This window comes from Phocoena phocoena, chromosome 1 (assembly GCF_963924675.1).
Source record: "Phocoena phocoena chromosome 1, mPhoPho1.1, whole genome shotgun sequence".
In the NCBI taxonomy this organism is placed as follows: domain Eukaryota; kingdom Metazoa; phylum Chordata; class Mammalia; order Artiodactyla; family Phocoenidae; genus Phocoena; species Phocoena phocoena.
The window spans coordinates 7,511,475-7,536,382 of record NC_089219.1 but is presented as its reverse complement, the minus strand read 5'-3'; the positions used below and the strand labels follow the sequence as shown (position 1 = coordinate 7,536,382).

The 24,908-nt window shown below is 50.5% G+C and overlaps 1 protein-coding gene across 1 annotated transcript in view; it reads left to right on the top strand.

Annotated features, from left to right (window-relative positions):
- The first annotated feature begins 5,273 nt into the window (after positions 1-5,273).
- The window catches only part of CTNNBIP1 (catenin beta interacting protein 1), a 49,423-nt gene continuing 29,788 nt past the window's right edge, over positions 5,274-24,908 (top strand). The window contains exon 1 of the mRNA XM_065891040.1: positions 5,274-5,502. The gene's annotated coding sequence lies outside the window, so the exon portion shown is untranslated. The remainder of the gene's footprint in view (positions 5,503-24,908) is intronic.

Genomic DNA, 24,908 nt, shown 5'->3' with positions numbered 1-24,908 from the left:
AAAGTGAGGCCTTATGTTGGTTTGTCTTTACTAGGTGAACATCTGAGGCTCAGAAAGTACACTTATTAGGCATGTTGGTTGGGCTTCCCTGGTGGCGCAGTGGTTAAGAATCTGCCTGCTAAGGCAGGGGACACGGGGTTCGAGCCCTGGTCTGGGAAGATCCCACATGCTGCGGAACAACTAAACCCGTGCACCACAACTACCGAGCCTGCGCTCTAGAGCCTGCGAGCCACAACTCCTGAAGCCCACGCGCCTAGAGCCTGTGCTCCGCCATAAGACAAGCCACCACAATGAGAAGCCCGCGCACCGCAATGAAGAGTAGCCCCCGCTCGCTGCAGCTAGAGAAAGCCCGCGTGAAGCAATGAAGACCCAATGCAGCCAAAAATAAATAAATAAATAAAAAAGACATGTTGGTCTGTCAAAACACTCAGCCAAAGACGTGAATAATTATTTCTTTATATTGTTCCCAAGCACAGTACAAACAAGGTTCCGTGATGTAGGTATCAGATGCTGTAGAAACCAACACTCTAGGGACAGGTTGGCGGCGAGCCGGATGTTCAAACCTGCACATACCCCACTCATGACACAAATATGTATATCCACTGCTCTACAAAATGCTTTCATCATTGTGTTTAATAATTCCTTATTATCTCCAAAGTAAACTTAAATGACAAGTCACTTGCCAAGGTGGAAGAGGAGAATGGCACACAACCGCGGCATGCTTTGTCTGCTGCGTGCTTAGCCTCCTGTCTCCTGCGTCACTGTCTATCCTCAGAGAAGTTAGAGTTGTATCGCATGTAAACAGGATGACAAATATAGGGACCGAGGGGCTTCCCAGGGGCTTCCCTGGTGGTGTACTGGTTGAGAGTCCGCCTGCCGATGCAGGGGACATGGGTTCGTGCCCCGGTCCGGGAAGATACCCCATGCTGCGGAGTGGCTGGGCCCGTGAGCCATGGCCGCTGAGCCTGCGCGTCCGGAGCCTGTGCTCTGCAACGGGAGGGGCCACAACAGTGAGAGGCCCACGTACCGCAAAAAAACAAAAAAACAAAAAAACAAAAAAAACGTAGAGACCGATGCAAAAGACAATTTTTCAAACTTTCTGTATAATTGGAAGTTATTAGTGTTTAAAATTTGGTTTTCAAAACACAAAAAGAATTGGTTCTTATTTTTTCTTTACTAAAAAAAAATCTCCTCTTTATTCAGTGCAAAGTCTTTTCCTTTCTCTCCCATTCTCACCTTGTACCTGCTCAACTTGTAGGCAGGAGGCCCTCTTATAGGGTAAAATTTGAGGACCACTGTTGCCATAACTACTTCAAAATAGCTTTCCTTCCCTGCAGCCTGCTGTGGCTCCACTGTTGTTTCATACTTGGCCTGAATATTTTACTGTTAGAGTTATCCCTTTGATACAGAGGATAGAGATTTTTTTTCCTCCAGAAAGCAGCTATTTAAAGATACATATATATCTGGGAGCACAGAGAGGCCCTCCCCAAAGCTGAAAGGGTAAAATATAGAATCATAAATTTATTGAGTGAAGCGTGAAAAAAGGGTTGGTAGCATTGGAGTTGCGGGTGGAGATGGGGAAATAGGAGTGGCTGTCAATGGGAGCGAAAGTCCTGGGTTCAGTCTTTACACATTTATTTATTCATGCAGTATTTGTTGAGCATCTACACTGCCAGCTACTATACTAGGTGGGAGTGGTTCACAGTGACCTCTTTACCCTCCTGGAATTTATGGCCATGTTGGGACTGGGGCTAGCCTAGCATAGGTAAAGAAAAGTATCCTTGAGTTTGGGATTAGCAGATACAAACTACTATATATAAAATAGATAAACAAGGTCCTACTGTATAGCACAGGGAACTATATTCAATATGCTGTAATAAACCATAAAAGAAAAGAATATGAAAAAGAATATGTTAAACTGAATCATTGTGCTGTACATCAGAAACTAACACAACATTGTAAATCAACTACACTTCAGTAAAAGGAAGAGAAATGGTACTCATATGTACCAAAGCACAAAGAAGTATCCTGTGATCAAGGAATAGGGAGAGGGCCTGTGTGTGGTGGAAGCTCAATTGGCAAAGGTAGTTCAAGGTCAGGCTGGAGCCAGATCATGCAAGGCCTTGTAGCCATGCTAAAGATTTTGAACTTCGTCAGGAAAACAAAGAGGAGTCGTTGAATAGCAGAGGTGTGACAAGATTAGTACATTTTTTTTTTTTCCGGTACGCGGGCCTCTCACTGTTGTGGCCTCTCCCATTGCGGAGCACAGGCTCCGGACGCACAGGCTCAAAGGCCATGGCTCACAGGCCCAGCCGCTCTGTGGCATGTGGGATCTTCCCGGACCGGGGCACAAACCCGTGTCCCCTGCATCAGCAGGCGGACTCTCAACCACTGCGCCACCAGGGAAGCCCAAGATCAGTACATTTTAAGAAGATCCCTCTAGCTGCTGTGTGGGCAATGGATTGATGGTGTTAGGGAAAGCCTGAATGAGGGCACACTTGGAAGTTAGTGCTGTAGTTATGGTGAGGGCTGATGATGGGTTAAACTGGAGCAGAATAGTGGAGAGGGTGGGAAGTGGGGAGATTCAAGGTATGGTCTGAGGGTGGAAACAACATGGACTGAACGTGAGGGATAAAGGAGAGCGTGGTGTCAAGGATACTCTTAAGTTTCTGGTATAAGCAACTTGGAGTGGTGCCAGCTGTTGACAGAGGAAAGGCAGATTTGGGGACCTATTAAGTGTGAGATGGTTTGTGCAGAATTGGTGCAAGGTCTACTGAAACCATGGAACACACCATGATAGGTTCTGTCCCTTTCACTTTCCTTCCCTCCAAATCTTGGTCTGTGTGTCTGTCCAGTAACATTGCCTCATTCCTTCAGAATTTTCCATGGGATGGGTGGAGGATGATGCTAACATTTTTGAGGTCACATCCTTACAGCTCTTGATCCAACAGGAAAGAAAGAACTTCCCTTCATTTCCAATTCATAAAGTTTCAGAGAAGGACTCCAATTGGCTCCGCTCAGGTCACATCCTCTTCTTAGCCAATGGTCAAGAGAACTCAGCACTTAAATTGATCAAGCTTGGGTTCACGTCTCCCCTGTTTGCTTTTTTTGTGGAGGGGAAAGGGTAGAATACTATAGTTGGTAACCTCATCACCACCTCTGGTGGGTAGACGGTGGGGAGGAGCAGTTCTCCAAAGGGCAGAGGCAGTGCTGGGCTGTCAGAACTAACAGATGTTTCCTGCCTCCTAAGCCTTCAGTGTTTCATTCTGAGTTAATCCTGCAGTAATACTGCTATCTAGAAATGCAGAATTTTCCAACTCTGAGCTGATGGGGTAGTTAAGGGCCTGGCTATGTTGATGAACTTATTGTAATTTTGAACTATAAAAACAATATATTTATGAAAATTTTGAAAAAAGGAAAAAAGCATCCACTATTTCACACTGACACCTTTTCATTTTGTGCATTCCTTTCCCACATTTTTCCTTAAGCATATACCTTTCTTTTTTCCCTCCTTGCATGTGGGAATCTCAGTTCCCTGGTCTCATTTCCCCAACCAGGGATCAAACCCGTGCCCCCTGCAATGGAAGCGTGGAGTCTTAACCGCTGGACCACCAGGGAAGTCTCTTAATTCATTTGTTTATTATTTTCTAAAATATTTATTTATTTATTTATTTTGGTTGTGCTGGGTCTTAGTTGTGGCAGGCGGGCGCCTTAGTTGCGGCTTGCCGGCTCCCTAGCTGTGGCATGCGAACTTTTAGTTGCGGCATGCGCATGGGATCTAGCTCCCCAACCAGGGATGGAAACTGGCTCCTTGCACTGGGAGCTCGGAGTCCCAACCACTCTGCCACCAGGGAAGTCCCAATTCATTTGTTTAAACATCAATATTTACATGAATAACTTGAATATGTAAGTTTGTTGTATTGGTATGCGCTGGGAAACTTGAGGGACAAGCTAGTAACTGTATTGCGAAATATTGCTTGAGCTCTTGTTATGGGCATGGTAGTCTGGAAGCTGATGGAGATACAGACATCATTAAAATCTATTTCTGGCCTTTAAAAGTTCATAATCTCATGACTTTAGATAAAATTAAAGTATTCCTCAATTGTAACTAAAAACAGTTATTAAATCAAAAGAGCAATATGGACATTGGAGGATATAAATACAGTAAAAAAAAAAAGTATCTTGTATCCTTGCATAGGGAAGGGAAAGAAAAGTGAGGGGAGTGGAAGAGGATGGGACAGAAAAGGAGTGAAAAGGCTGGGGAAAGCGGGGCAGTAAGGCCTCTAAACTGTGGTTAGTGTCACCCCATGCAATTGTTAAGTTAAATGTTGAAAGTGAGACCACACTTGAAGACACGCGTCCCTTTAAAAGGGAAGGTGGGTGTTCAGACCAATTCTCATTTTGCCTTAAAAGGGGCTGTTTCTCTCTATACTCTCTCCAGACAGCCAGATTAGCAGACATAGTCAGACTTCCTATAGAAACATTTTAATCAAGGGCACCCTTCTCCCCAGAAAAATGCACTCACTACCAATACAAACAGTCTTCTAAGTTTAACCCACAGAGGACCATCCCTGGGCTCTCTGTGCTCGGAGGATCCAGGTTAGACAGGCCCCCAGTTCAAGAGTCGGCCTAACTGCTTCAAAGGTAGCAATACTCCCAGCTCCAAGACTCAGGAAGACCACGCCTCTAAATGTTTTGCAACCTCGTCCATTTCAGATTTTTCAGGGGTCCTGGGTAAATCGGTCTCACCAAGGATTCCGCCCCATCTGGCTGCTCCCATTTTTAAACACAGACCCGTGCGTGGGAGAGGCCATTATTTTTACGGGATCACTGTGCTTCTGGAGCAGCTAGGGACAGGCAGAGTTGCTTTACCGCAACGCCGGGTCCATCCTTAACCCGGGCTCCGCCCTCAGGCCGCCTCCTCATCCGAGCCCCCGCCCCTCCTCCCCCGCCAACCCCCGACCCGCTCCACCCCTTTGCTCTGAGAGCCGCTCGGTCACTGCCCGCGACCGGGTTCCACCTGCCCATCTCGTGGCTCCGCCCCGGGGCCACTGGTCCCGCCCCCTTCCGAGGGGCCCAATGAGCGTGCCCGAGCACTCCGCAGCCCCCCTACTCAACTGGAATCCCCGCCCTCTGTCCGATTTAACCAATGAGAGCCACAGGGTGTTCCTGGCCACGCCCACCACATCATCAGGTCACGCCCCCGGCGCCCGGCCCCCCACGGGGCGTTGCCGTGGCCGCGCCTTCGCCGCCCGAGCGGAGCCAGATGCCGCCCCCTCCGCCGGTCCCTCCCCCGGCGGCCTGGCGCCTCCCTCCCTCCCCGCCGCGGTGACTCACTGAACGGGAGGCGGAGGCTGAGGCGGTTGCTCCCGTTGCTGCTGCTGCTGCTGCTGCTGCTGCTGCCGCCGCGGCTGCTCGGGCTGTGCGCGCCCCGGAACAGGCCGCCGCGCGCCGCTCTCGGACCCGCAGCCCCCGCCCGCCCGGCCGGGTCGGGCGGCCCAGGTAAGCGCCGAGGCCGGCCCTCGCCCTCAACGCCTGGGCCCGCGCCGCGCCGGGGCTCGGGGGAGCCGCCGGCCCTTTGTCTCTCGGGGAGGGGCCGTGGAGGGCGCCCCCGACCCCGCTCGGACCCACCGGCCGGACCCCCGGCACGGCGCCCTGGTCTGGGCTGGGCCTCCTGCCCCACCTGGCCCGCGCTGCTCCTGCCACTCGCCGCCCCCGCGACAGACCACCATCCAGCGGTCCTCAACCCCCCTTACCCCGGGGATCGCCTCCACAGGTGTCCGAGCCATCCACTCTGTTGCTCACCCCACCGCGTTGGCGGGGTTGTCACCGTCTGTCGGCACTCCAGGTCCCGTGCTCTCTTGTCTCTTCCCTCACCTGCGCCCTGCTCTCAGCATCCTGACCGTCTGTATAGAGCCCTCCCATATTTTCCCAAACTAAATGCTGCCAAGGTCTGGTCACTGAGCCACGGTTCCTCTCCCTAGTCTGGTTGAACTGTCGTGTCCCCATCCCACCTCTCCTAGTGAGTGTTCCTAGACGGTGCACATTGTAGGCATACATCTCACCTGTATGGCAGGTGTGTGTATGTGAACCTGCAAGATTAACCACTCAGAGCCCCAGACTGCACTTCTCGCCTCCTTTCCATCATCCCCACCCCGACCACTTTCCTTTTTCTTGAACCTGGTAACCGAGACACTAAGGTCTGATACCCAACCTCTGTTAGGCCCCGCATGCCTGCCTCTCTCGTGTGTGCTGAACTTGTCTGAGCAGTACCTGCTGTCAGGTTAGCCCCTGGGAAGGCCCAGGAGGCCTGTGTTGGCCGCAGATGAAGAGTTTTATGAATAGTGAGATGTGAGGCTGGCAGCACCTCCTATCTGAGAATCTGAGTACACTATAGCTGTTAATTACTTTGCCTCCTGTCACTCACACTACTTAGGGAAGTGTGCCTGGCCGACGGCTGGGTAAACTGAGGCACAGGGTGTGTGGGCAAGGGACCTGGAGGCAAGTCAGTGTTTGTCCTGAGGTTCTGCTCCCAAGTATCTTGACTCTTAGCTCCCTGCTACAACTACTGGGCTCTAGTTCCTGGCTTTAGACTCTAAGTGATACTGATCTCTTGGGCCATTAAAGTGTCCAGAGAGACCAAGTTTCCTTTGATTTAAAGCAGGACTTTGAATTATAAATAAAGGTGCTGGCTGTTAAATGCCAGTGTGTCATTCATGGTTTCCTGGTGGAGTGAGTGGTCCTTGTGTATGTGTCAGGCAGCTTTCCAAGCACCGGGGGCTACAGTGGTGAAGAGACACAGCCCCTGCCCTCCTGTAGCTGACCTTCTGAAGAGGAGGGATTAAACAAGTAAGTGGACAAAATAATTTTAGTCATGGTAAGTGCTGTGAAGGTGGGAAGAGCCAGTTTGGATTTTATTCCAAGTGCAGTTAGAAACCACAGGTGGATTTTAAGTAAAGAGGTGATAAGATCTGATTTGTTTTCAGAGATCATTCTGGCTGCTCTATTGAGACTGGATTGTAAGGAGCAGGGATACTAATTGGGAGACAGACTGTTGCCGCTTCCGGTCAAGGGATGATGGTGGCTTGGACCAGAGTAGGGGTAGCAGAAGTGAACAGGTAAAACCAGTCTGCTCCCCCTGAGACAGGCTCAGAGCTTTAAAGCAAAACTTCAGGGAACACCGACTTCGAGTTATACTTCTGGCAGAGAATTTCTAGACCTGACCAAGCTCAGGTTTAGCTCAGCAAACCTTACTCAGCACCTGCTGTGGGCCAGGTACTGTGCTAAACTCTAGAGATACTGATGTGAACAGGGTGAATAGGGAGCAGTCTCCACGTTCTAACAAGGTGCTCACAGAAACGTCACCCACCCCCTCCTTGAGGGAAGAGGGTTTGTAGGCTTAAAAATCAGTTTGAGGTGGAGGAGGGCAGAACACACTAGGCTTCATTCCCACATCCGGCTGCATTATTTAAATGAGAGCATTATTGCCCTGCCTCTGCTGTAAGATGTTGCCCAAAGATATTGGGACTGATCTCATGGTGGGTGGGAGAGCAGCTCAGTGGCCGTGAACTTGAACCATTAACCAGAATAAAACTTGATCTCCACGTTGCTCCAAGTCTGGGCTGTCAGAACACATCTGAGCTATAAAGGACCGTGGGGCCGGGCCCCTCTTACGGTTGGGCACCTGTGGTCCCTAGAGAGTGAGTAACTCTTTTGAAATCCCATAGCTGTTAGTACATTTGCTAATGGTATCTGTCACTTTCTATCTCTCAGCTTCGTATGCACTTGCATGACCCTGAGCTTTCTGAGGCCAGGGTCTCTATTGGATTCAGCTTTTCCATCCCTCACAGCATCTAGATCCTGCCCCAAAAGTACACTCATCAAGTACGGGTTGACTTGCCTGGGTGTCTCACAGCACCTAAAACTAGAGCCCAGGAATCCTGACCCTGTCCATGTCTTTTCATTAGATTCCTCCTCAACCAGAGTGCACCACGGGGGTCAACCCAGCAGACTCCATGTCACTGAGCTCACAGCCCCTCCTTGATGGGTCTGCTCTCTCTCCAGCTCTGCCTACAAGGAACAGCTGCTGAGGGCGCTGACCAAGTAGTTACTCGACACTCGGCAGATAGGAAGCATAGCTCTTAATCAGAGCATGGACTTCATACCAAGACTATCTGGGTTTGGGTCTTGGTTCTGCCATCATGAGCTTCGTGACCTTCAGCAAGTAACTTAACCTCTCTGTGCCTCAGTTTCCCCACCTATAAAATATTAATACTTCACGGAGTTGTTGGGAGGCTTAAATTAAGTAATACCTATTAGATGCTTAGAACAGCACTGAGCACCTTGGTATGGCTTGGTTGAAGCAGTAGCTGTTATTTCACCATTATTTTTTTATCTGATTTTTATCTCCCATCAGAATTTAAGCTCTTTTAGGGCAGAGATTTTGTCTTTTTTTTTGGTCTACAGTTAGACTTTGTAGGCACGCAATAAATATTTCTTAAATTGTATTGCCTATTGAACACCTACTGTGTGCCAGGCACTGTTGTAGGTGCTGGGGATATAGCCAAGAACAAGATCACCAAGTTGCGTGATCTAATGAAGTTTACATTCTAGTGGGAGAGACAGACGGTAAACAAGTACACAAGTGAACAAAATAATGTAGGATGGTGAAAAGAGATGCACGGAGAATAAAACAGGGCAATGAGATGGAGAGTGCCTGGGTCATAATTTTAACGAGCTCTGAGGAGGTAACTTTGAATGGAGACCCTGCAGATGGGCAGAGAGGACAGTAGAGGCAAGAAGCCTATGGCGGCTGGAGCGTACTGAGGAGGTGGCAGGAGTTGGGTCTGTGGCCACAGTGAGGAGTTTGGATCTTACTCTTCTATTCTGAACAGTGGGAGGTCACTGCACAGGAACCTTTCCTGGGGGTCCATCCTAGGAGAAAGACCCGGACGATTGGAAGAGCAGTGAGCAGGCTCTCCTTGTCCTGGGAAGGCTTTTGGAGGCCATCAGTGTTGCATTTATTCCCCTCAGGTTTCTCATGTCTCTGACCTAGGTACCCAGGAGATGTGGGATCCATCAGCTAACTTAAGGAAGTTCCAGGTGTGTATGTTTGTGTGTCCTGCAGATTCCATCAAGCCACCTTTCTCCCCTGAGTATGTAGGTAATCGGTTAATGTTTCTTGAGTTGAATGAATGAGCATCGCCAGCTCTTAGCATCTTGTCCTGTACAGCGGCTTGTCCTGTTCTCTGCATAAGGAAAAGCTTCTTGTCATGGTAGTGACTCTGGCGTAACCTTGGAGTTTTGCTGCTGTTCTTATGTGCATCAGGGACCCCCACATACCTGTATGTCACGGTGTCTTCACAGTGTTTTGTTTTGTTTTGTTTTTTCGGCTGCATCGCTCGGCTTGCAGGATCTTAGTTCCCTGGCCAGGGATTGAACCAGGCCCTCGGCAGTGAGAGCACGAGAGTCCTAACCGCTGGACCACCGGGGAATTCCCTGTCACAGTGTCTTTGTTGGAAGTGTACCAGTATTGACTGGGCAGCTTTCCTCCCCCCCCGACCCCATCCCCATTTCTCTACCAGTCCCCTGCTGAGTACCACCAGGCCACACTGTCACCTCGGAACACTTCCTGTATCATTATTTCATGTACACTCCTGCACGTCACTTGATCCAAGTATGGTGGTACCTAGAAAGCATTGGCTGTCTTTAGTCTGGGCTGAGTGGAGTCGGGAAGCTCAGCAGAAATGGAGTTTCAAACCCAGGAGTTCAACTCACCAGGAATCCAAAGTTGGCCTCTTCAGACTGAGGGCAGTTGGCCAGCCTTTCAAATCCTCACTCAGGCATCCCCTAGTCTGTCAGTGTCCGTGATGCCAACCTGCTCTGCTAACCTGGAGAGGCCAGTGAGAGTTGGTAGGAATCAAATAGGACTTTTGTGCTGCAAGTCACTCTCAGGGTTCTGGCGTATTTCAGTGGCCGAATCGGAAATGGTTGTTAGTCACGTGTTGCCTGTCTCCTTGTAAAAACTAAACCCGGAGTGGGTGCAACCTTTTTCTCTTGTTACTGATGTTCTTTCTTTTGTTTTTGTTTTTTTTTCACTGTGAGAGTGATACGTACCCATTTAGAAAATGAATGATGACATTTTCTGTACTTTTTCTCATTTAGTCTTCACTGTAGTTTCTAAGTAGCATTATTACCATTTTGCATATTCAGAAGCTGAGGCCTGGAAAGGTTAAGTACAATAAGCTGTTTGAAGTGAAGATAGTTGGGAACAAAGTCAAGATTCAGACCCAGTTGGTGGGACTCCTGTGTGTGAGTTTTGGGCACCATATTAGATGCTGCCTTGCAGCAGAAAGAACAGAGAAGAAAAGACATCTCCCTTAAGCCCAGCGTGGATGACGTTGTGAGGGTGCCCAGAGTTAGCGCACTGGCTACTGCAAAGAGTTTGAATCCTATGCCTCTTCCCTGTCTCATCTGACCTTGGGCAAACTAAGTCACCTCCCTTTGCCTTACTTTCCTCAATTGTAGATGGGGATCCTTGTGCCTTAATAGCTCCCAGGGGCATTGTGATGTTTGGGCCAAAGTGCTTTTGAACTTCCTTTATGAAAGGGCACTGAGCCCCAACTGCTTATACTCTGTCATTAAAGACCTATTATGTCCTGATCCTCCGCAGAGCCTTGTTAAAGGGGGAAGACAACAGCCCCCAGAGGGAAAGGTGTCCGTCTGTGGGGGGGGGGGGGGTTTCCTCCTTCCAAAGTTTCTTAAGGATTGAAGGTCATGAAAGTTTCTCCATTTTTCATGTTCATGTTCTGTAGAAGCTTCTGGAAGCAGCATGTAAACTGTGCATCGTAACAGGTTCGAGGACCGTTGATGGCAGGGCAGAGAAGGGGGTTATAGGGCTTGGTTTCTAATCCTGGCCGTGATGTCTTTGTAATATAAACCAAGAACACAGAGATAGCAAGAGGTGATGACTATCTTCCATTCATCCTTCCTTTCCTCCTTCCTCCTAATAACTCACTGATTCAAGTAATAAATATTTACTGAACTTTTATTACGATCTGGGCCCCACGGTAGGCCCTGGGAATACTTTGGTGAGCAGGGTAGAATTAGTTCTTATCATACAAAACTTAGAGTCTAGGGCCAAGAGGCTTATTATCTAGTTGGGAGTCGTGTGACTAAAGCAAGAACATGTTGGTGAGTGTTTTGAACTCTCAGGAGGAGAGTCAGGATATAATTTCCAGATGTCCACATCAGCCGCATGGGTACCTGCCCTGGACGGACATTACGGTGGAGGGTTGGGTTTGGCTTCCCAGAAGAGCAGGGGAAGAGTTAGTAGATTGAAGCCCTTGTGTGTCACACTTAACAAAAGCTGTGCTAGTGTGGGCGTCTGTAGAAACAGTTAGCACCTTGGCAGTCCCAGTTAGTAAGAACTACGTTTCCACTTAAAGGCTTATTAACCCTTTGTTACCCGAGTTCAAGTCAGGGAAGAACGATCATGGCATTGAGCTCTTTCCACAGTTTTTTTTTTCAAATAAATTTTATTTATTTATTTTTGGCTCTGTTGGGTCTTCGTTGCTGCGCGTGGGCTTTTCTCTAGTTGCGGCGAGCGGGGGCTGCTCTTCGTTGCTGTGTGTGGGCGTCTCATTGCAGTGGCTTCTCTTGTTGCAGAGCACGGGCTCTAGGCGTGCGGGCTTCCGTAGTTGTGGCGCATGGGCATAGTTGCTCTGCGTCATGTGGGATCTTCCCGGACCAGGGCTCAAACCCGTGTCCCCAGCATTGGCAGGCGGATTCTTAGCCACTGCGCCACCAGGGAAGTCCCCACAGCTTTCTGAAGTTATGCCATCAATCCAGTGCCTTTCTTATGAGAAGACCATCAGTGCTTGTCTCTCTGGAATTTCCTGCCTGCCTGACAGGTCTCCCTTGGCCAACTTTGGAAAGCAGGCATACGGAGGCAGGCAGGCTGTGGGGCTGGCTGCATCGGTGCTCTTGGCATGGTGCCAGGGACACCTCTGTCTGTGAGCCCCCGTTGGGGTCAGTTTATGCAGAGTGGGGTGGGGGAGGGTTCTTTCTTCCCCAGGTCTGCCCAGCCACAGGCCTCAGGATCCCTCCAAAGAGCGCGGTCAGGGAGGCCCAGCAGTTTCTGCAAAAGCACCCAATGTTCTTCCACTAGCCCTCAGGCCAGAGCTGGGGTGGAGAGGGCACAGGGCTGGCAGAGGCGCCTGCCCACATCCAGAGTGAGAGGAAGGTGCCAGGACAGGGCTCTGCTCCCGGGCAATGTTGCTTTCACCAGCCCCTGCAGTGTCACTACCTTCCTGGTGCTGACCAGGTGCCCCTTCAGTCTGGAGGGCCTCAGAACCATCCAGCATATGGTCAGGAGGAAAAGGCCAGTCTGGCGAGGAGACCAGGTCACTCAGTGCCCCTGGACTTGTTCTTGTGTGGTCGGAGCCCACGGTGATGCCGGTTCAGCTGGGAGAATGTGACCCACTTCCATCTTCTCTCCCACGTGGAGAGCTGGGTGGGAGACTTTTGGAGACCAGCTCCAATTAAGGCTTTTTCAGCCTGAGTATCTCCTGAGTATCCAGCCCACGTTTCCTGCTGCTGGAATCCTGTGGTCCGTGTCCCTGAACTGAACAACAACTCCAAAACAGATGAAGTTACCGCCTTGTCGTTCTGAAGTTCTGGCTTCCACAAGCGGGGCTTCCTTTGGGGGTCAGGGTCCCTTTTGGATTCAGACACCTTTCACAGTGTGGGCCCCACCCTTGTTCTTCCAGCTAAATCACCTGGTGAACCAGGGGCCCAGTTTCCAAAGAGATGGATTAGCCTTGACCTCCCTGCCCAGACCAAGGCCTCCCCGCCCCCTGCCCCAGGCAGCCCTGGCTTCTGACAGACCGATCCATCCTGACCCTTGTCCTCACAGTATGTCCTTCTGCTGCAGGAATATGAACTAAAATGTGTTTCGGACCCTCTAGGTTTCTTCCATTCTCTCCAGGTAGAGAGCATTTGAATGATTTTCCGTTTATAATTTTATGTTTCTCCTGCGGCAGGGCTGGGGGGAGGGGCGTGTGGATGAAGACAGTTTAAACACACGAGGCTGTGGGTGCTGCCAAGATGATCTGGAGATTTTAAATGGTAAGGGGGTAGTTCTGAGCCCCTGAATGATGCAGTCTTACTTACTAAGGAAGGTGCAGAGGTGATAGAGAAACCGCCAAGGTCAGGTCCGCTAAGCTGTGATCTCAGACCTCAGTGAGCGCCGTTTCCCGCTATGTGCTCCACAGCCGATCGCTGGAGTTGCAGGAGGATGGGGTGCTGGTGATTTTTAGGGGGAGCACGGTGGGGCCTACAGGCTGGTAAGCTGGCTTACGGGTGTCTCTCCAGGGCCCTGGCTCTACTTTCTTGTGCAGAACAGCCTTCCGGAGCTTACAGTGGGACGCGGTGGGGCAGAGTCAGCCAGCACAGGGGCAGAGTCCTTCAGCTCTACCCCAGGGAAGCTGCTGCTGCCACCTGAGAGCCATCACTTTACGTCTGCTCCGGGACTGGCTGTCCACCCTCACCTCCCGTCTCCAAGGAAGAGAAGAGCTCTCGCAGGCCTGTGAGCGATGGTGGCAGAGCTTGGGTGCTCAACAGCGGCCACGGCACTGGACTGGCTGGCTGGGCAACCAGCCACCAAAGTGGAGGAAGATCTTTTATTCTCCTCTTCTGACCCCATTCCACGCCCTTTAAAAAATATACCGTTGGGGGCTTCCCTGGTGGCGCAGTGGTTGAGAGTCCGCTTGCCAATGCAGGGGACACGAGCTCGTGCCCCGGTCCGGGAAGATCCCACATGCCGCGGGGCAACTGGGCCCGTGAGCCATGGCCGCTGAGCCTGCATGTCCGGAGCCTGTGCTCCGCAACGGGAGAGGCCACAACAGTGAGAGGCCCATGTACCGCAAAAAAAAAAAAAAAACGATACATGTAGGAAAATACTGCTTCTTAATAGCAATGAAAGAGAGGGAGTTCTCTGGTGCTCTAGTGGTTAAGATTCGGCACTTTCAGGACTTACCTGGAGGTTCAGTGGCTAAGATTCCATGCTCCCAATGCAGGGAGCCTGAGTCGATTCCTGGTCAGAGAACTAAGATCCTGCATGCATGCCGCAACTAAAGATCCCACGTGCCACAACTAAGACCTGGAGCAGCCAAATAAATAAATTAAAAAAAAAAAAAAAGATTCGGCACTTTCACTGCTGTGGCCCAGGTTCAATCCCTGGTCAGGGAACTGAGCTCCTGCAGCCAAAAAAAAAAAAAAAAAAAAAAAATTGGCTTCCTTGGTGGTACAGTGGTTAAGAATCTGCCTGCCAATGCAGGGGACGTGGGTTCGAGCCCTGGTCCAGGAAGATCCCGCATGCCGTGGAGCAACTAAGCCCGTGCACCACAACTACTGAGCCTGCATGCCGCAACTACTGAAGCCCATGCTCTGCAGCAAGAGAAGTCACCAGAATGAGAAGCCTGTGCACCACAACGAAGAGTGGTCCCCACTCACCACAACTGGAGAAAGCCCATGCGCAGCAACAAAGACCCAGCACAGCCAAAAATAAATAAATTAAATAAAATAAATGTTAAAAAATATTCAAAAACAATAATAAAAGACAGAAAATTTAAATGCTCAGCAACTTGTTAAAAAAATTCTTTTTTTTTTTTTTTTTTGGCTGCATTGGGTCTTCGTTGCTGTGCACGAGTTTTCTCTAGTTGCGGTGAGCGGGGACTACTCTTTGTTGCAGTGCACAGGCTTCTCATTGCGGTGGCTTCTCTTGCTGCGGAGCATGGGCTCTAGGCGCCCAGGCTTCAGTAGTTGTGGCACATGGGCTCAGTAGTTGTGGCTCGTGGGCTCTAGAGTGCAGGCTCGGTAGTTGTGGCGCATGGGCTTAGTTGCTCTGTGGTATGTGGGATCTTCCGGACCGGATCGAACCCATGTCCCCGGCATTGGCAGGCGGATTCTTAACCACTATGCCACCAGGGAAGTCTTGGAACTTCTTTTTTGGGTGAGTTATTCTATTTGGGACTCGGAAGTCTTATGACTGAGTATCTTTCTGGCAGACTTACGTGACTTTTCTAGAAGCAGGTAAGAACCAGTGCATTGGTGCCTATATTTTCTGTTTTTGTTTTGTTTTAACATTGTGTCATGTGCTCCAGGTAAATTTGCGAGGAAGTTTAGTTCTCTGAGACTTAAAGTCTTAATCCTCAGGAATACCATCAAACTAATGTGTAGTGTAACTAACCTCTCTCTCTCCTGAACCTCCATATAAGCTTTTTCCTCTCAACTGAGAGTTTTTGCAGGAGGTCAGATTTTGCTTGCATTTTGTGGCTATGGGCTTGTGAAAGGTCCTGGGTTTCATTTTATGAAATTTGACAGTCTGAGGTGAATAGCTGGCCTGTAAAACCAGGAGTCTTTTTGCCAGGGGAGAGCTCACAGGCCAGTTTTGCTGGGAGCTTCCTCTCCCTCTCTGTGACTTGGTGACTAATGGTTTCATGGCTTTCGGGGTAGAGGATGTCATTACAAATGGATGATGGGGCTTTGGCTTCTGAACTGGATTATCTGGGTGTGCTGAGTGGGTGGGGAGCAGAATATGCCATCCCAAAATATACCACTTTGGCATATTGATTATTTTGAATTATAGTTTCCTGAGAAACAGCCAGTGCAAGAAGGGCCCTCTGACCCTCCTTTATCCCCCTGAAAGCAGGAAATAAATCTCCCATGTGAAAGGTACCTTCCCTGTACCAGGGGGTAGAAGGCATCCTTATCACCAGAGACAGGGGATTCAAGGCTGAGAAGGCTGTATAAACAAACCTTGTTACTTCCTCACTAATTTACTACCCCAAGCCCAAGCTTCTTTGTCTTGTCAATTCTTCACAAATTTATCGTTTCTTTGTCTAAAAGATATAAAAGATGCCTGCTCTGGTCACTTCTTCAAGCCACATATCTTTGGGGCTCCCATATGTATGAAATTAAATTTGTTTTTCTCTTGTTAATGTCTCCTGTCAATTTAATTATTAGACCAACCAAAGACCTTAAAGGGAAGAAGGGGAAAGTTTTCGTCCCCTGCACTGGTCTGGGTGTTTGTGCGCAGCCCACTGGGATTGGGGGTCGTTTCTTTCTTAGAGCTTTCACACGGGCCCTAAGGCCTCCCATCCATTTCTGTCCACTCTCCCGAGCTCTTCCACAGTGGCCCTGGCCCTGGCCCTGAGCAGGTGACTGTGGGTGGATTCCTGCTGTTTGGGGCGCTGTGTTTTCCCGTCTCCTCAGAGCCTGTGCATTTTCCCTGATCATCCCTCCCTTCCCCTCCAGCCTCCAGCGTCATTGTCTCCAGACTGGATGAGTTTTGTGACCCATCAGAAGTTCTCATCTTCATGCTACTTCCCCAGCAAGTTAATGGAATGAACACATGTAGATTCTGAGGTTGCCTCTGTTTACAATCTTTTCTATTTTGATTATTAGCTTGTTAAACATTTAGGGAGGAAGGAAACTGAGTGTTCAGCAGCCCCGTAGGGGGAGGTTTCCTTCTTCCGTGGATTATTTTTTGTTCTGAGGTGGCTGGGGCGAAAGGAGAGGGAAGGTCACGGCCTGTGTCACGGAGCAGAAGCAGTTATCCAAACAAACAAACAGTGTGGCTTATGTGACGTGAGGGTGTAATGAATGCTTGCAGTGTATTGCAGTAGTATGGATATGTGTTCGAGGTAAACAAACATAGCTTTAATTTTATGCAAATTAACACGTACCTGTACGCTGAAAGCCTATAGGAAAGAGGAGGCAGTAATCCTAAAACTTATGTTCTTAAGAGTTTATGAGAAGCTTCACCCAGAAAGCCAGGCCTGGGGCCTCTCAGCTGGGTCCTGAGGACAGCCATCCCCAGAGCTGGGCAGTGAGGAGGGGGCTGGCTCTGGAGGCCACCCCAGGGAGACTGAGCCCTCGCCCTGCGAGCATCCCAATTGGTTTCAGGACCTAATTCTCGCAACAGGAAGCTGGAGGCCTTTCTGGCCCCATTCTGAGGGGATACAGTGAGCCTGGTCCGGGAAACTTATTTATTTGAACCAGTTATAGGAGACTTCAACGGAGGGAAGGGATGGAGGGATAGTGGGGGCAGAGCTGGAGAGGGCGGTGGTCCTTGAGCAGCCCACCTGCTGGCAGGCATCGGAAGACCTGGGCCGCCTTATCTGGGCCTGCCCCTGAGAACAAGGCTTGTCCCCTTCGGCAGGAGGCTGGTGTGAACGAGCCCATCTGGCTCTGAGTGAAGGGACCTTATGTAGCTCCTGATAAATAAACGGCACTGTGTCAGTTTTTCCCCTTCCTCTTTAAAAAAAAAAAACAGCCCCGCCACCAAAAAACAACAACTTTTAAATTTCCCAATTTAATTAACGTTTTAAATGGTGACCCTGTAAGAATTGGCCTAGCTGTGGGCAGTGGGGTTGATGGAGCTTCCGTGGGTTAAAATTTCCATTCTGGCCTCTTTCTCTGGAGGTGACCCAAGGTCTGTGAAACCTGGCCAGGCTCCTTCCCTGGGATTATTAGGCTTGGAACTGGTCCTTCTGGCCCAAATTTGACTTCAGCCTGATCCCTAAGAAGGCTGACCAGCAATGCAGATTGAGTTTTCTCTTTGGGGGGGTGGTGGTGGTGGGTTGTCAGCACGCTGGGGGCATCTCAGATGTTGATCCAGGTCACAGGAGAGAAAAGGTGTCCTTCTGCCACCAGCCTGCACAGGTGAGCTTTTGACACTGCCAGGTGCCGCTCAGCCCGCGGTGAAGGCCGTCCAGCTTGAGAGAGCCTGCCTAGGAGTGGGAGGCGGTGCTTGCACCCGCTCAAGCGCTGGGAGTGCCTGCCCTTACATCCACTCATAAATAGACAAGGGCTCTGGAGTCTGCATTACCCACCCCCTTGGAACCTGCAAGAGGCCAAAGGTCAGACTGAATCAGAGGAAAATCCGGAGCCGGATTTTGTAGGCACACTGGTTCCTGATTTCAGGTCTCAGGCTCCGGCTTGGCCAGGTTCCAGGGCTCCAGCTGTTCTCTGGGAAGGAAAAAAGAATCTCTTTTTAAATTAGGTCAGAAGATGCCTTTCTTTCCTTCTGTCCTTGTCCCCCTGCTGTGCAGGGATACAACCACCACCTGCACGTCCCTCGGTAAGAACCACAGAGCTTAAGGACTTCGCCTGGGATCCGAGTGTCCCAGTGTAGCCGAGGAAACTTCCCCGGGCTCCGTGTTCCCTTCCTGTTTGCATTGTGCTGGCTGAACCGCGGAGGCTGTCAGAGCAGGCCTGCCAGGTACACTTGCTTAGCTGTAAAAAGGACTTGAAGAGACAGTGAGCTCTGGGTAACCTTTTCTACCAATCAGGCCAAAATCACAGGATAAAATTTTTTTTTAACCAGAAGTTTTTGTTTTTATTATTATTATTGGCCGTGCCGCATGCGGGATCTTAGTTCCCTGACCCGGGATCGAACCCGGGCCCCCTGCAGTGGAAGCACAGAGTCTTAACCAGTGGACCACCAGGGAAGTCCCCAGAAGTTTTAAACAGACGCCTTTTACCAATCCAGTTACATCAACATTTATTGTCTGTACATGCAGGCTCCTTCAGTTCCTTGATGTCTTAGGTTCTCTGAGGTGAGGACGTTCTGAGGCTGGGGGCTTCCTTCGTGGTTCCCGGGTGAATCTGACATCTGTTCATTCACTTAACTGTGCATGGGACTCCAGATGTGACTGACAGCAGCAGGAACCCACCAGATTCCTCAGCACAGAGCCTACGGTCTTCAAGCTTTTCGAGGGTCCACAAAAATACTGGAGATCTGAAAAGAAAAAGTATCTGCTCCCTCCACTCCTAGGAGTTATATGAGAATTCTATTTAATGAGAGATATGGGTCCATTTTATTATTTATTTGTTTGTTTATTTGGCTGCACCGGGTCTTAGTTGCGACATGCAGGATCTTTAGTTGCAGCACGCGGGATCTAGTTCCCTGACCAGGGACCGCACCTGGGCCCCCTGCATTGGCAGCGCGGAGTCTTAACCACTGGACCGCCAGGGAGGTCCCTGGGTCCATTTTAATACGTCTGTGAGAATAAGGCTGCCTGGGCCCACGAAGGACTTAAACCACCCTGTGGCCTGCCCTCAGAGAGCTTCCAGTTTGGAGGTGGAAATAGAGGCACAGACACCCAGGTGCAGTGCTTGTGCAGTGCTTTGAGTAGAGGAAATTGGGGTGAGTGTGCAAACACAGGCTTCAAAAAGGTAACGATTGAACAGTGAACAGTAAATAGGGAGGAACATTCTAGGCTGAGGGTACAGCAGATGTGAAGGCCAGAGATGCTGAATGAGCCTGGTGCAAGTGGTAATGAAGGTGGCCACCCGGCAGGGCTTCTCATCCTCGGCACTACGGGCGTGGGGCTGGGGGGACGGGGCGCGTCCTGTGCACTATAGGTGGTTCTTCCCAGCAGCATCCTCCCAGTTGTGACAATCAAAAATCCTCCTTTCTCCAGACATTGCCAAGTGCCCCCATCTGAGAACCAGCACCAAGCAGGGACCGTGGTGGATGGCCAGGGGCTGCCTGCCCGCCCCTGCCCGAGGGCGCAGTGGAGGGAGCCCCTTCCTGTCTAGCGTGCAGGTTTGTGCCTGCCCCCATGTCCTCTGGTTTGTGTGACGCTCCATGTGCAAGAGTGGCTGGCAGGCTCTCTCCGAGGGGAGTCAGGCCACGGAAAGGAAGGTGCACCCCGAAGCCCCATTCCCGGGCTGGCTGGTTCTCTGTGTTGAGGCCTTTCCCCCTGTTGTCTGGGCAGCCAGGCAGGGTGGCTGCGCTCTGGATGTTGGGCGGTTTTGAATGATGTCATGTGGATTTGATTTTAATGCTTCGAGAAGTTCACCGAAGGGCCTTCATCAGGGCGGCTCACACCTGGAAGAGAAAGTGCCCTGTTGCTGTGAAGGGGCAGGTGGCAGCTCTGAGGTAGGAGGTGTTGGGAGGGTGGGTGTTGAGAGTTCCGGGATCTCCTGTACAGCAGACCTGAGGCCGGGGAGGAGGGCCTGTTGGTGTCTGGGCTTCCCAGCTGCTCCCCCGCGGATGAGGGCTGCCCTGGGGCCTCCAGAGCAACTGCAGCCTCTCCTGCTGCGACCCCACTTCCCAGGGGCTTTTTAATGTTTTCCTGACCTTTAATTTTGATTTCAAATCTACAGAAAACTTGGAATAGTGCAGTGAACACACCTGTGCCCTTTACCTGGATTCACCAGTGTTAACCTTTGCCGTATTTGCGCACGCACTGTCTCTGTTCATACTCACGGTCACACATACACACGTTTCCACATACGCACACACACACACACTAACACATGCATATACACATACACGCTCACACACATACACATAAACACACACGTACACAGTAACAAACGCATATACACAGACACAAACACGCACATATACACATAAACACACACACACACACAAGCACACTCACACACATACACACGCACACACTAACACAAACATGCATATACACATACACGCTCACACACACGCACACGTACACACATAAACACATACGCATATACACATACTAACACAAACACACGTACACACATATACACGTACACACAGAAACACTGACACAAGCACATACATACACACTCACATGCATAAACACACACATACACACTAACACATGCATATACACACACGCTCACACACATACACATAAACACACACGTACACAGTAACAAACGCATATACACAGACACAAACACGCACATATACACATAAACACACACACACAAGCACACTCACACATACACACACACACTAACACAAACATGCATATACACATACACGCTCACACACACGCACACATACACACATACGCATATACACATACTAACACAAACACACGTACACACATATACACGTACACACAGAAACACTGACACAAGCACATACACACTCACATGCATAAACACACACACATACACACTAACACATACATATACACACACGCTCACACACATATACACATGCACACATATACATACAACACTCACACATACACACTGCTATATACATACACACTCACGTATACATGCTCGCACATATACTCACACACATGCATACATATACACACACACTCACACTTTTTTTCCAGAACCATTTCAGAGTAAGTTGCAAGCATTGAAACTTTTCACCCTTAAATACTCAGCCTGTATCTCTCAAGAACCAGGATATTTTCCAACGTATCCACAATATATTCATCACATTCAACACATATAACATTGATACAATACTAATATCTAATAAATACTCCCTATTAAATTTTCTCCAGTTGCCCAATAGCAGCCTATGACTCCTTCACCTCTCCCCTCCCTGGATTCCATCAAGAACCATTCCCTGTATTTAGTTCTTATACTGCCTTATTTCATGTTCTGATTAGCAGTTATTTTGGGTTCTGGCTTGTCTTTTCCCTGTAAAGTGGGTTTTCATTTCAATTTCAGTTAAAATGGCTAATGGGACTTCCCTGGCGGTCCAGTGGTTAAGACTCTGCGCTTCCAGTGCAGGGGGCACAGGTTTGATCCCTGGTTGGGGAACTAAGATCCCACATGCCATGGGGCGTGGCCAAAAAAATAAAATAAAATAAAATAAAATGGCTAATGTTTCTATCAGCTTCTGAACTGGACGGGGCTGATAGGATGGAGAGAAAGCGTGGATTTTCAAATCCAGGCTTGTCATCTGTCAGCTCCATGGCCTTGAGCAGGTTACTTATCTTCTCCGAGCGTTGGTTGTCTCATCTATAAAATGGGAATCATTCCTGCCTTGCAGGCTTGTCGTGAGGACCCCATGTGCTGAACAGGCCTGACATTGTGCCTGGCCCTTAGGAATGCTCTAGCAACCACAGTAATTATCACTGTTGTCCTGCAACTTCACCTGGCTTCACAGAGCAGGAAGGAGCTTTGGGGCAGGTTGGAATTTGGGTTGGTGACCTCAGGACAAACTCCTTATCCCAAGCTCATCACCTAAGAATGGTGCTGCGTCCTGAGCGGCAGAGCCGTCATTACACCTGTTTTGCTCCTGCTGGTGGAGTGCGGTTCAAGAACGCCGAGCCTGGGTCTGGGTGGAGGAGGCCAAAATGTGGAATTTATTAATTAAGGTGGTTGCTCACGAGGCCCTAGAGTCCGGGAGGTTGCGGTTTAATTACTGAGAGTGGGGCTTGTGGCAGTTCTCTCTGGTGCCCCAGCTTTGATGTCGCTGGGGGACCTGAGGTGCCACCCCAAGTGGGACTCGCAGCCCGGGCTGCAGATGAGGCTTAGGGCTGCCTTCCTCTGCTGAGCACGTTTCTGTCCACTTACTTGTTTACTGGAGAGCAGTGTAGCATGGGGGGGAGCCTAGACGTTCTGGGTTCGAATCCTGCCCCAGAACGGACTAGGACGGGCGAGCTGGGTGAGCGTAGACTAGTGCCCTCATTTGTAAAACCTTACAGGGATGCTTGTTGCAAAGACTGAATGATTCGTATACGTGGAGGGTTCAGAACAGCGCCCGGCCAACAGCAAGCCAGAATATATGTCAGCTGTTTCTTTAAAGCAGTGTTCTCACCTGGGGGGGATTTTACCCCCCAGGGAGCACGTGGCAAAGTCTGGAGACATGCTTGGTTGTCACAACCAAGGGGGAGGCGCTTTTGGCTGGTAGAGCCCAGGGATGCTGCTAAATAACCTCCCATGGGTGGCACCGTCACCGCAACAGAGAAGTATCCAGTCCAGAATGTCACTAGTGCTGAGGTTGAGAAACCAAGCATTCCGGGCAGCACGTGGAACATGGAAGGAGGTCGTGTTCCTCACCACCCCCACCCTTATCCTTCCTTTGATCTGCTCCCCTCCCCCTCCTCCCCTCGCTGGTGTTCCTCCCACTGTGCCCAGGGCCCCCGTCCAGCTCCCCCAGGCTTCCCCTGGCTCACCTGCTCACCTGACCACTGACACCTCCTTTTCCTCTCAGCCAGCTCGGTTTTTTATCAGAGTACCTATCTCCTTCCTCCTTACTAGGTTATTTACCCACTGATTACTTCTTGCTTATTTCATTTTGTCTGTTCTCCCTTCTCCCTAGAACGTACATAGGGACTTTTGCCTGTTTTTGCACTGCTGTATCCCAGTCCCAGTGAGTGCTCAGAACGTCTGTTGATTGCATGGATGAATGCGTTCCCCAAGGCCACACGGCTGGTACGTGACATGCCAGGATGTCAGTTCTTCGCCGTCACCCGTGTCGCTCCTTCTTCCCAAAGTGCCCCCCCAGCCCCCCGCCCCATCCAGCGCAGCGTCGCCTAGAAGTGCCCCAGACGTTTCCCGGATCTGGTCAGTCACCACGTTCTGACTCCGTCTCCAGAACGCTTTGTGGATGTGCACGGTGATACCGACTTCATCTGAAGGACGAGCCTGCTCTGTTTCCACCCAGGGGCTTCTCCGTGGCCCTGGGAGCCCAGCCCCAGCTGTCGGCCTGTCCTCAGGGCCGTCACCAGCAGACCGGCAGCTGGCACATCACACCCACACCCCCTCCCGCAGCCGCAGTGCAGTCCAGGCTCCGACACTGCTCCTGTCCCGCAGTTCCACCTGCCAAAGTGTCCCAAGCCCTCCCACCCTCACCGTCCCTTCTCCGTCACCCCGCAGCCCAAGCCCGGCCCTCACCTGGCCCAGCAGGGACCTCCCCTCCAGCTTCTCCCCATCTCTCCTCACACCGCAGCCCTCACGCCACAGCCACAGGGGTCTCAGGCTTTACCCGACTCTCCCGCTTGAACCTCTCCTCACCCCGCCCGAGACCCATGTGGTCCAGTACCTTGAGCCCCCTCACCTGCCTCCCTGGCCTCAGCTACACCTTCTTCCTCCAGTTTTCCCAAAGGCCCAGTCTCTTCCTGTTTGAGGACCTTTACACGTGTGTGTGTGTGTGTGTGTGTGTGTGTGTGTCCCCCAACCCAGCTCCTCCTGGCCTGGGTAACAGCTCAGAAGTCACCTCCAAGGGTGCCTGCCCCCAGGGCGAGGTCAGATTCCCAGCTGCGCGTCCTAGGGCACCTTGCACTTACCACCCCCAACCCCTAACCCCCATCATTTATCACCATCTGAGCCTCTGTTTACCAGGGTGTGACTTGATTCATGCCTGTCTCCCCTGCTCACTGGGAGTCATTATCACAAGCATGCTCGCCTGTGTATCCTCAATGCCCAGCACAGGGCCTGGCATATAATAAACAGATGCTCAGTAATTGTTTGTTCAAAGAATGTCTGTTCCCTCTGCCTGCAGCGCGCTTCCCCATCTTCTCTACCAGCAAACTCCTACTAGTCATCCTTCAAGACCCAGTTTCAGGGTCTTCTGCTAGGAGCTGGTCCCTCCCCTTCCTCTGTGTTGCCACAGAGCTTTGCACATCCCCTTACTCTGCCGCTTACTACACTGGGTCGAGGCCCTGGGCTTTTTCCTCTCACCTCTGAGCTGCTCAGGGGGAGATGCTGGGCACGGCACGTTACGTGCAGTTGGCACTCTTGGAAGTGTTTGTGTTTTTAACCTGACCTATCTTTTTGGTTCATTGTTACATATTATTTGTGTTGTTTTCCATTTGCCTTGTGCAGTGTGGTTTCCTCAGCCATTCTGGAAGCTCCTGGAAGGCAGGCTTAGTGTCACAGCCCCACCTTTGTATCTCCTGCTTCCTGAGCCTGACACAGGGCTGTGTTCACCTGGAGAGGTTTTATTCTAGTAAATCTTTCCTGAGTCCATGTCATGTCTACTTAAGGTTACGGTCCCCTTGGCAGTTGAGAGCACTTGACATCCTTTCCCTCATTCTGGACTGGCTAGATAGTTTGTGGCACCCGATGCAGGACCCCTTGTTAAAAGAGTTATTCAGAATTGTAAGATGGCAACAGGAGAGCATTAAACCAAGAGTAGGGCCCTT